Source organism: Scyliorhinus torazame, chromosome 14 (genome assembly GCF_047496885.1).
Source record: "Scyliorhinus torazame isolate Kashiwa2021f chromosome 14, sScyTor2.1, whole genome shotgun sequence".
NCBI lineage: Eukaryota > Metazoa > Chordata > Chondrichthyes > Carcharhiniformes > Scyliorhinidae > Scyliorhinus > Scyliorhinus torazame.
Genome location: NC_092720.1, coordinates 130,957,621 through 130,969,807, shown reverse-complemented (window position 1 = coordinate 130,969,807; position 12,187 = coordinate 130,957,621). Strand labels below are relative to the sequence as shown.

Genomic DNA, 12,187 nt, shown 5'->3' with positions numbered 1-12,187 from the left:
CTGTGGCCCTCCATGTCTTGGCCCTCTAGAGGATCCTTGCAAAGTCATCACAGACAGCAGGGCATAGCAGTCAGCAGGCTGTCTCTACTTCTGCTGTGGATTTCATGGAAGCACAAATATATAATGGTAGTGATAGGATACCCGAGCATTTGTTGGGATACCAGACGAAAACCCCAAGCAATCTTTCCATTAGTAAAACTGAGAGGAAAGACTACTTCACCCCAGAAGTGATGACTCTGACCAATAGGCATCTCATGGGGGCAATTCTTTGATATTGAGGCCAAGTGTCCGCGCCGTCGTGAACGCCATCATGTTTCACGACGGCGCAAACAGGGCCCGGACACAACCTATTCTGGCCTCCACAGGGGGCCAGCATGGCGCTGGAGCGGTTCACGCCGTTCCAGCGTCCGTACGCGGCGCCGGATGGGCGCCGCGCCAACCCGCGCATGCGCAGTTGGGGCAGCCCAATCCTGCGCATGCGGAGTTAGGCCGAGCCATCCTGCGCATGCGTGGGGAACGTCTTATGCACGCCGGCCACTCACCAACATGGAGCCGGTGTTCTGGGGCCGCGCGTGGAAGGAGGTAGGCCCGGGGAGGGAGAGGCCATCCCGCCAATCGGTGGGCCCCGATCGCGGGCCAGACCCCATCAGAGGCCACCCCGGTGAAGGAGCCCCCCTCCCCTCCCCCCCCACACAAGCCGCCTCCCCAGCAATCCCGCAGAGTTTCCGCCGGCAGCGGCCAGGGGTGGACAGCGCCGGCGGAAACCTGTCGTCTCGTAGCGGCCGCTCGGCCCATCCGCGCCAGAGAATCGCCGCTCACCGGTTCTCCGAGCGGCCCGGTGCGAATCGCGCGCCGCTGGTTTCCGGGGGGGGGTGGGAGAATCGCGTGCGGGGGTCAGGGCGGCATGGCGTGGTTCGCGCTGCGCCCTGGCGATTCTCCCACCCGGCGTGGGGCGGGGGGGGGTGGGAGAGAATAGCGCCCAATGTGTTAAATCAAACTTTAATTTAAACACACAATTTTCCACATTAATATCAAAGAAATTGCTTCACAATTATCAGTTAGAGTGTTCTTGAACACAATACCTGCTACTGACTCCAATTAAGCACCCCAAACAGTTCAGATGCCACTTATAAATAAAGTTAACTAAACAGGTTTACTTGCTTAGCTATGTAGAGACTATTGGAGCGAGACACTTTCAAGAGCCGATCCAGTACACTTCTGTCTTGTCAGACTCAAATCCTATGGAAAAACTCAAAACTGCAGACAGACTGCAGACTATATCTCACTAAGTCCCATGGTTTTCTTAATGAGGACTGAACACGACTCGCTGCATAAATGGTCTAAACTCCTGGGAATCCCCAGCAATCAAAGCACAATTCCATTAGCCCTTTATCTGTAACCAAGTAAGTAGTTAAAATCAATAATTACCTCAGTCTTGTGATGTAATTACAGCTTCAGCAGACACAAATTTGAAGAGGCTTTTAAAAACATGACTGCAACAGACATAAAATATAATATGTAACAATTTCTACATTCATCATTCCTGCCCCTTAAACAAAATGAACCAGCAACATGAAAAAGTAGCTTCATTTTCCAAAGCCTCTTCAACTTCAAATGCTACTCATTACTGAACACTACTATTACATTAAATGATACATATCTTGTCATATTTATGCATGCATATTTAAGCATCAGTATAGTCTATTTCAATCTTTCTTTCCCAACTTGAACATTCCATTATTCTTACATCTCTAAGTTATGATAAAGCATCTGTAATCATGTTTTCTCTTCCTACTACATGTATAGTGTTTAAGTTAAATGGTTGCAGCAATAAACTCCATTTAAACAGTCTTGCATTTCAATCTTTAAACTTCTGCAGAAACTTCGATGGATGATAGTCCGTATAAAACATTGACTCTGATGAATTGTTAGCAATATAAATGTCAAAATGTTGCAACACCAATACCAAACTCAATGTCTCCTTCTTGATGGTCAAATACTTCTTTTGATGAATATTTAGTTTTCTGGAAAAATCATCAACCGGTCTTTCTGTACCTTAATTGTCTTCCTGTAACACTACAGCATCAACACCGACATCACTCTCATCAATTGCCACCTTAAATTGCTTGGCGTAATTCGGTGTCACCAACCCTGGTCCGATGGTTAACACAGTTTTCAGATTGTCAAATGCCTCCTGGCTTTCTAACATTCACTGTAATTTCCTGCGCTTTTTAAAAAGTTCTATCAGTGGAGTAACGACACTGGTGAAATTTGGCACAAATTTTCTGTAGAAACCACTCATCCCAAGCAATCTCAGAACTTCTCTTCTCATTGATTGTTTTCACGATCTCTGGGGCCATCTGACCGAGTCCAACAGTATGCCCTAAAAATGCAACTTTCACAAACTTACTTTTCGTCGTGTTTACACCAAACCAGCGTTGTGTAGTCAATCGTACAATTCCTTTAAATGTGACAAATGCTCTTTCCACATTTGGCTGAACACCACCAGATCGTCTATGCACACTGCACAATTGTTTAGTCCAGAAATAACCATGTTGGTTAGTCTTTGGAATGTTGCTAGTGCATTCTTCTATCCAAACGGCATAACTTTAAACTGATACAGACCATTTGGCGGGGCAAAAGCCAAAACTTCCTTCACCCTTTCTGATAAAGGTACTTGCCAGTATCCTTTGAGTAATGATAGGCATCACCCCCACCTGTGATCCAGCTATATCACTACCCAGGATAAACTGTACCCCTGAAAAAGGCAATTTCTCTCTTACTCCTACCACCACTTCACCACTTCTCACCAGTCACTCCCTATTTAAACAGACAAGAGTATCAACACCTCGAGGAAAACATCAGTTCCTCACGTTTGCTGCCTATAAATTCAATAATCCCAAGCCAAACAAAGAATTATACTTTTTAATCCCGATGAAGAGCCTCCAATTTTGTTAGCATCCTGGATGAGCCCCCAATTTTGTTAAGATACCAGATCAGACCCCAGGTTTTCATGCTATGAAACCATACTTAGTGCTTGCGTACGCTGCTATCCCCGTTTCCGAATTGCCAAGTCTACAGCTGCTAAACTCACCAGAAAGAGGGAGCACATGCCACCTCAAGGTACCAAAGTTCTGCCCCTCTCAACCACATGACTATCCTGGCACTCGGTTTAAGAACCTTGAACATTTCTCAAGCTACAAATGTCTAGATTTCGGCCACAAGGCTTTAGTCACAATGTTGGGATGCAGTGCTGTGCATCCCATCATCTCAATACTTGCCAAGACGAGTATCTAACTGCAAATGGTGATCCTTGGCAGTCAATAGTGTCTTTGTGCATGCTCTGCAAGTGCACATCATAGCTTTAAGATGATGTGGAGGGGAGAAATGGGATAAGAGTGAGGATGCACTGAAGCTGAAGTGTGCTCTTATTCGCAACAACTCATCACCTTGAGGGTTTCATGGTGTCTGAGAATTTTGTGGTGCACAAGGCCATGAGAGCGCAATGTGTATCTTAAAGATACAAAGAACAAAGAACAAAGAAATGTACAGCACAGGAACAGGCAGAAAGCAGAGGGTTGGGTTAAATGGGTCTTTCGCTGACTTTCTCTAGTGGGGTACCGCAGGGTTCAGTCCTCGGACCTCAACTGTTTACAATCTATATAAATGATCTGCAAGCAGGGACAGAGAGTAGCAGCAAAATTTGCGGATGATACAAAAATAAGTGTGGAAAGCAGGCAGTGAAGCAGAGATACAGATTTTACAGAGGATATAGATAGGTTGGGAGATTGGGCCAAAATTTGGAGTTTAATGTAGGTAAGTGTGAGGTTATCCATTTTGGCTGAAGAAATAGAAAGGCAAATTATTATCTAAATGAAAAGCAGATTCAAAATGGGTCTGGGCAGAGGGATCTGGGTGTCTTTGTTCATGAATCGCAGAAAGTCGCTATGCAGGTACAAAATGTAATTAAAAAGGCAAATGGAATGTCAACATTTATTGCAAAACAAGTGAGCAATGGTGGTATAGTGGTGAGCATAGCTGCCTTCCAAGCAGTTGACCCGGGTTCAATTCCCGGCCATTGCAGTAATAATTTGATTGGAATTGATTGCAAAACGGCTGGAGTATAAAAGTAGAGAAGTATTGTTACAGTTGTACAGGGTGTTGGTGAGACCACATCTGGAATTTTGTGTATAGTTTTGGTCTCCTTATTTGAAGAAGGATGTGGTGGCATTGGAGGCAATTTAGAGGTTCAGAATGATTCAAGGGATGAAAGGATTGACGTGTGAGGAGAGATTAAACAGTTTGGCTTATACTCGCTGGAGTTTAGAAGGAGGAGAGGGGATCTAATCGAGGTATATAAAATACTAAAAGGGATTGATAAAATAAACATAGACCAAATGTTCCCCTTCGTGGGGCAATGTAGAACGAGAGTCACAGATATAGGTTGAGAGGCAGTAGATTTAAAACTGAGATGAGGAGGCCCTACTTCTCGCAGAGGGTGGTGAATTTGTGAAACTTGCTGCCCCATAGTGCGGTGGAGTCGGAATCATTAAATAAATTCAAGAGGGAGATAGATATATTTCTGATGAAAAAAATGGGTTAAAGGGATATGGGGAACAGGTAGGGAGGTGGCTTTGAGACCTGGAAGAGATCAGCCATGATCTGATTGAGTAGCGGAGCAGGCTCAAAGGGCTGAATTGCCTCCTTCTACTCCTAATTCCTATGTTCTGTTCCACATGCTAGCAGCAAATACATTCCAGGATGTTACACCAACCCCTTTAGGATTTCTTTGTCTTAACTGCCGTGTACCTGCTCCCAATTGCTTTCCCTCTCGATTTCCGGACTGTATTAAAATTACATCAGATGTTTGATTTACCTTTGAAGGCTGCTGCCCCACTTTAATTCTGGTTACTGCAATTTTCTCTTCCACTCAGAACACTTTGTTTACATTTTCTTGAATTCTTCTGAACAATACCTTGGTTTTTGTTCATTTAACTCCAGTCGTTTTATAGACTCTTTCTTTCCCAATTCCCCAGTTATCTGAACTGTACCTTGTAACTGACTCTTTGCAGCTCTTATCCTGTCCACTTTTTCTTCTGGTGGAGTTGAGAGATTTTCACTCCCCGATGTCCTGTCTCCAACTGCCACATATTCAGCTAAAATTGAAACTCAAAAGCTATTTTTAACCCTTACAAGTGTCTCCAGTTGCTAACAACCCCTGCTGATTCTATTTATTCTTCATGCTATAGCCCTCTCTAAGCACAACAGAGGGACAGTTGGAATTGAAACCAACCTCCACACACATAACACCTTTGTCCAGCATGCATCTAACTTCAAAATTTATCCTTCCAGGCACAGAAATATTAAATTAAATCCACTTCAAACTACACCTTACTTCTAATGTTTACCAAGAAAAATATAAATCCCTTAAAATTTCCTTTATTTTCCTGACACTATTCACTCTTGTATTGAAGTGGATTGGTGAAATAAGAGGCTGTGTTCACGTTGACTCATGTCTAAGAAGATGCTCACTGTAACACATGGGTTTAGCACACTGGGCTAAATAGCTGGCTTTTAAAGCAGACCAAGGCAGGCCAGCAGCACGGTTCAATTCCTGTACCAGCCTTCCCGAACAGGCACTGGAATGTGTCGACTAGGGGCTTTTCACAGTAACTTCATTGAAGCCTACTGTGACAATAAGCGATTTTCATTTTCACCTCCTCATGAAAACTAGTGGCAATCAGGGCCTCACATGCACACCTGTATTGTTTAACTCGTGCTGTGGCCTCTTCCTCTGCAGCCTCAGTTTCCTCAAACTCCTCACCCTCAACCCTCTTGATGTCTCCTTATTGGATAAGATGTGCAGTTCCTCCACCTCTACATCTGGTAAGTCCTCCCTCCTTTGTGGCAATAGGCTGTACAGAGGGCAACAAGCCATGACGATCCATCAGACCCTCTGAGGACTATACTGGAGTGCTCTGCCAGATCTATCTATACATTAGAATCGCATTGTTAAGATGCCTATGGTCCATTCCACCAATATTTCAGTAGCGGCATGAGCTTCATTTTAGATTCTCTGCAGGAATCTCTGGCTGCCCAATGGTGTCATCAGTTACACCCTTTGAGGGTACACTTTGTCACCAAGGAACAAGACTTGGATCTTGTGTGGTCGTTCGGAGATGTCTGAGATCTGTGATTTGTTAAAGATGTATGAGTCATGGATGTTTCCTGAGTATCTGGTTCAAACGTTCATGTTAAGTCACAGACCAGCAGTACGTTGAGCAAGTGTATGGATTAATGTATTAGAGTGCCTGTTGCCAGAGAGCTTTCATAGAAACATTTCTGCACTCAATGGCACCCTCATCTGTGGGAATTCAGAAATCTCATCAAAGCCCATTGTTCTAGCATCCTAGCTTGCTTGATCTCCGTCGAAGTTGATGTAATTGCGGGCATTAGCAAAAGTGCATCTGTCACCTCATGTCTGTATTTTTGCATGGACTTTTGAGAGATCCTGGAGAGGTCCCAATTGGAGTCCTGGGAGAAGCCACTCACCTGGAAGTTCAATGTGGTCATTACTTTCAGAGCCACTGGCAATGGATGCTCTCCTAGTCCCCATTGTGCCAATTTCTGCAAAATATGGCAAGTGTGAGTCAGCAGGTCCCTGGACATGCATCGGCAACACTGTCTCTCATTCATCTGCAGATAGGACAAGCAAGTTCAGCACATCATCGGTCTTGTGAGCCACCTACGCACAATGTTTCTGTGAGCCTTATCCTTTGTGTCTGGAGAGCGCCTTCCAACCCTTTGATCTCGAGGGCTGTGCTCCACCCTTTGGTGAGTCAGACACCTCAGTTGCAATCTTCTCATTCTTCTCTCCTGTCTGTAAGCAATTATGCACGCTCCATCACCCTGATGGTCTTCTTTCTGCAGTACCAGTGAGAAACAGACAAGTGTCAGCATTAGTCTTCAAAGGTTCTCTTTCTATCAATGATCTGTCAGTGAACATGGATGGGTTAAAGAATTTTGTTCTATTGTCGGCAACTATTCACCTCTGAAAAACTGGTCATCAAGGGATGTGTTTCAAGGTGCTCCCCATTCCCCCCTGTCCCACCACAACCGACTGCTGTGAGATTGTGTTGGCCAGGCGTTTGGATGTGCTGCTTTCGGCCTAGGTGTTGGGAACCATATTCGCTGCACTCCAACACTACACTCTTTGGAATAAACAGCAGAGAAAATGTTTAGTCAGGAAATTGTGAAGTGTCTGAAGTGTCTCTTCTTGAATCTGCCAGCACTACAATTCCAACGTGTATCTGAAGCTTAATGTTTAAAAATGGAAACAACGTATAATATAGATTATTGATTGATGATCATCTATATTACTGTACTGCACAATCACAGAATTATTTCAGCCTGTTGTGTCTGTGCTATCTTTCTGTGGGAGCAATCTACCCCATGTCAGTCCCCCACCTTCTCACTATTGCCCTGTACATTTTTCCTTTTCCAATAACAATCCAATTCTCTGTTGAATGCCTTGATGGAATCTGCTTCCACCATGCTCTCAGGCAGTGCATTCCAGACCTGAACCACTCGCTGCGTGATAAAGGGTTACCTCATGTCGCCATTGCTTCTTTTTCCAGTCACCTTAAATGGTGTCCTCTGATTCTCGACCCTTCCACCATTGGGAACAGTTTCTCCTGATCTACTCTGTCCAGACTGCTCCTGGTTTTTGAATATCTCCATCAAACCGCCTCTCAACCATCACTTCTCCAAGGAAAACCGTCCCAGCTTCTCCAATCCACCCAAGTAACAGTGGGGCTATTCTCATGAATCTTCCTTGCCTTTCCCCTTCATGGGAATGTACCTCGTCTGTGCACAAACTACCTCTTCTCTAATGGCAGCCCCATTGTTCAGATACTGTTTTTCCCTGACCCGGATCCAGCCTCATCCCACTGAGGTCGGCTTCCACCCCAATTAATTATTCTTATTCTGGATTCTCCTCTCCCGTTTCCATAACCGGTCTGATCTTTAAGATACAATGACTTTTGTCCTTGAAGTTTCTCCTGCTGACACCTGGTCCACTTGGCCCACTCCGTTTCCAAGGTCTAGTTGGACCTCCATTCTCACTGGATTGGAAACGTGCTGCTGAAGAAAATGTTCTTGAACATACTCTATGATCTCTTTTACACACCTCGGGCATGTTTTTGCCAAGGTGGGGGCGGGGAAGGGAGGAGCGGGCATGCATAATTGAGCAGGTGCCCTCCCACCACCTTCCCACCCACCCCCGAGCTCACTGCCAGAATATAGCAGGTGGGCTGGCATCAAAATTGATAAAAAGCCAATTGACCCTAATTATATACTGCCCACACCATAATATGGCTGGCATGGGCAGGTGGGCAGGAGTGGCCAGGCTGTTTTTGTTCAAATGTTTTTTGAATTGCGGGATGGAAGGGGGTGCTATCTTCGGGTGTGCCTTTTGCACACCGTGAGACAGTCCCCTAAGACAGTACCCACCCCACCTTTCTACCTACCTGCCTGTTCGCCAACACCCCCCCCCCCCCCCGCCCCACACACACACACACCCACACTGGTCAAACTGCTTCCCCTCAATTCCATCTATTATTCCGGACTTCTTCTTGGGAGTAGCTGCAATTCCCGCAGCACCCATGACTGAGCTCTTGGCACTGCTGAAACAACTATATCTGCTGACCAATCCAATTAGCCGGCAGCTCCCGAAGTCGGGACAGACTCCCCAGTGAGGGACAGAAGAGCAATTCTCCACCAATTCAACTCATCCACAACCTGTTAATGCTACGGGACAGGAGGCACGAGGCAAGTCGCTTACAGCCAACGTTCCTCTGCAGGGTGGGGGGGGGGGGGGGGGGGAGAAAAAGGTGGGGGGGGGGGGGGGAGGGCAAGCTATTGAAACACCCCCCTCCCCCTGTAAAATGCCACCCCATATTTAATAATCTGTGACTATAACCCACTAATCTTATTTATCACACTCTGCACTTTCACATACATGCACATTTGCCCCAATTTAGACTTTATTACATTCTCTCAAAGTCTGATTCCACTTAATAAATTATTATTCCCTTGTAATCCACTCCTATCTAATGTGAAACTATTCCCTTCTCTGGTACTGCCCAGTATTCTAACTTTATGCAGCTTATTCCTCTTTTCTACTTCTATATCCTGGTGACCATCTAATATATTTCTTTGTTAGCCGTAAAAGGAAAGGGTCAGAGGTGCCACATACTTTCCAACAAGATGGGGGTTTTATTAGGAGGTGTTTCTCATACAATCTAAGATGGAGAACGGCAAAGCCTGTGCAAAGCACTCTTCTGAAGTCATGACACATCACATGTCACTTTACCAGAGGGATGTGTTCTCTGATACATAACACCCCTCCCCCGTTACTTTATTAGTTGAACAATGATGAACATTTCTACAGCAGATCCACTGGTACATTATCTTTATACATGTATATATATATACAATTTAAAAAGACAGTCTCTCAGGTGGACATCTATTCCGTTTGGGTTCAATTCAACATTCTGGAAATGGCTATTTGTGACTTTGGAAGTGTTCTCAGTCACTTCAGTAGATGTTACTTCCTGGGAAGTTATCCCAGTGTCTGTCACTCAGAACAGGATCTGAACTTATCTCTGTGGCTGGTCTCTGTCTGACATTTTGAGGACATGGTACTTCTAAGATTGCTACTGTCTTCATTGGCTCCTTGTGTAAGCCATTTTTATCGATGATATGATCCAGGAAATATATGACTTGAAAAAGTCACACTTTTCCTTCTTAACTCTCAAGTTGTGGCTCTGTAAATGCTTCAGAGTAGCTTCCAAATTCTTTAATTGCTGCTGTTCACTTGAACCTGTCATCCAAATAATATTGCATCTCATTCAGCCCACTAAGAATTTGATCCATGGGTCTCTGAAAAAGAGCAGGAGCAGATGTTATTCTGAATGGAAGTCTTCTATAACAAAACAAACCTTTGTGCGTCACAATAGTGAGTGGCGGCTGTGATTCTGCAGCCACATTCAACTGCAGATATGCCTGTGAAAGTCAATTTTACGGAATTTCTGCCTTCCAGAAAGTACAGCAAATAAGTCTTCAATCAGTGGGAAGTGGATAATGATCAGTGCACAATACTGGGTTAATAAATGTTTTAAAATCTCCACATATTCTCACTGAGCTGTCACATTTCAATACAGGAACTATTGTTGTTGCCCAATTACTTGCAACAATTGGTTCAGTGACTCTTGTTTGGACTTGCCTTTCTAGTTCTTCTTCAACTTTTGGCCGAATAACGTATGGTATGGTTCTAGCAATGATACATTTTGGTATACTATTTGGCTTGATTTTTAAGTACACAGGGGGTGGGATTCTCCGCAATCGGCGCGATGTCCGCCGACCGGCGGCAAAAACGGCGCAAATCGGTCCTGCATCGCGCCGCCCCAAAGGTGCGGAATTCTCCGCATCTTGAGGGGCTGAGCCCTCACCTTGAGGGGCTAGGCCTGCGCCGGACTGATTTCCGCCCCGCCAGCTGGCGTGAAAGGCCTTTGGTGCCCCGCCAGCTGGCGCGGAAATGACTTTGCTGTGCGGCGCAGGCGCGGGAGCGTCAGTGGCCGCTCACGGCATCCCCACGCATGCGCAGTGGAGGGGGTCTCTTCCGCCTCCGCCATAGTGGGGACCATGGCGAAGGCAGAAGGAAAAGAATGCCCCCACGGCACAGACCCGCCCGCGGATCGGTGGGCCCCGATCACGGGCCAGGCCACCGTGGGGGCACCCCCAGGACCCTGGAGCCTGCCCGCGCCACCTTGCCCTGCTGGTAAGAGAGGTGGTTTGATTCTCGCCGGCGGGACAGGTATTCCAGCAGCGGGACTACGGCCCATCACGGGCAGGAGAATCGCCGGGGGGGGGGGGGCGCCAACCGGCAAGCGCGATTTCCACCCCCTGCTGAATATCCGGTGCCCGAGAATTCGGCAACCGGCGGGGGCGGGATTCACGCCAGCCCACGGCGATTCTCCGACCCGGCGGGGCGTCAGAGAATCCTGCCCCTGAACTCCAGTCATTGAGTCTAGTGAATCTTTGAACACCTTCTTATTCTTTACCAGAAGTTGTTGCAAGTTATGTGAGCATAGGCCCTGCGGAGGTTGGATGCATCCTCGTCGTGTGTGAGGTTATGTTTCATTCAGTTCAAAGTCGTTTATAGGACACATATGACGGTAGCAAGGATGAGTAGGTTTTTTGAGGGGGTAGAGGATAGGTGTGGGCAGTGCGCGGGGACGCCCACAAATCAAGTCCACATGTTTTCGGGATGTCCGAAGTTGAAGGGGTTCTGGCAGAGGTTCACGGAATGTCCGATGTGCTGAGGATGAAGGTGATCCCAAGTCCAGGAGTGGCGACATTTGGAGTGTCGGAAGACCCGGGAGTCCAGGGTCCGAAAGAGGCCGATGTTTTGGCCTTTGCCTCCCTGATAGCCCGGAGATGGATCTTGTTCAGGTGGAGGGACTCGGAGCCACCCAAAGCGGGGGGCGGGGTGGGTGAGTGACCTGGCAGAATTCCTGAGGCTGTAGACGATCAAGTTTGTCTTGAGGGGTTCACTCGGAGGTGGAAACTGTTTATTGATTTCTTTAAGGAGGCTTGAGGGGTCAACAAAAGGGGGGGGATTGAGGGGGGTAAGAGGGTTAAAATGGGGAAGGCAGGATGGGAGAAGGGGCAGTATTGGCGGTGCGGAGAGGAAGTGGTGTTGGTTGTTTATAATGTTGTTTGGCTGTTCTTCTGATTTTATTTTTATATATGAAAATATCTTGAATAAAATATATTTTTTAAAAAGTTGTTGCAAGTTGTTTTGAATCCATTGGTTAATTTACCGTTTCCTAATTAGTTGAGCCTAATACTTGCCAACCATGCTCTACCAAATAAAACAGGAACATTTTCATGGATGATGTGAAGAGACAACTTTGCCATCTGTCCATTTGATTCTACTTTTACCATGATGCATCCTTTTAATTGTACAACCTCTTCAGTGTGCATCCTTTGTATTACATTTGAGGGTTTTAAAGGCTCCAACACGGACAGTGATCCAGAGCTGGGATCGAACCTGGGACCTCAGCGCCGTGAGGCAGCAGTGCTAACCACTGCACCACTGTGCCGTACACCTCTCATCGTGTTT

The 12,187-nt window shown here is 46.2% G+C and overlaps 1 non-coding gene across 1 annotated transcript; it reads left to right on the top strand.

Moving 5' to 3' along the window:
* The first annotated feature begins 4,011 nt into the window (after nucleotides 1-4,011).
* Nucleotides 4,012-4,083, top strand: trnag-ucc (transfer RNA glycine (anticodon UCC)). The gene has a single exon. It is a non-coding gene; the product is annotated as a tRNA-Gly (tRNA).
* Nucleotides 4,084-12,187: the final 8,104 nt, after the last annotated feature.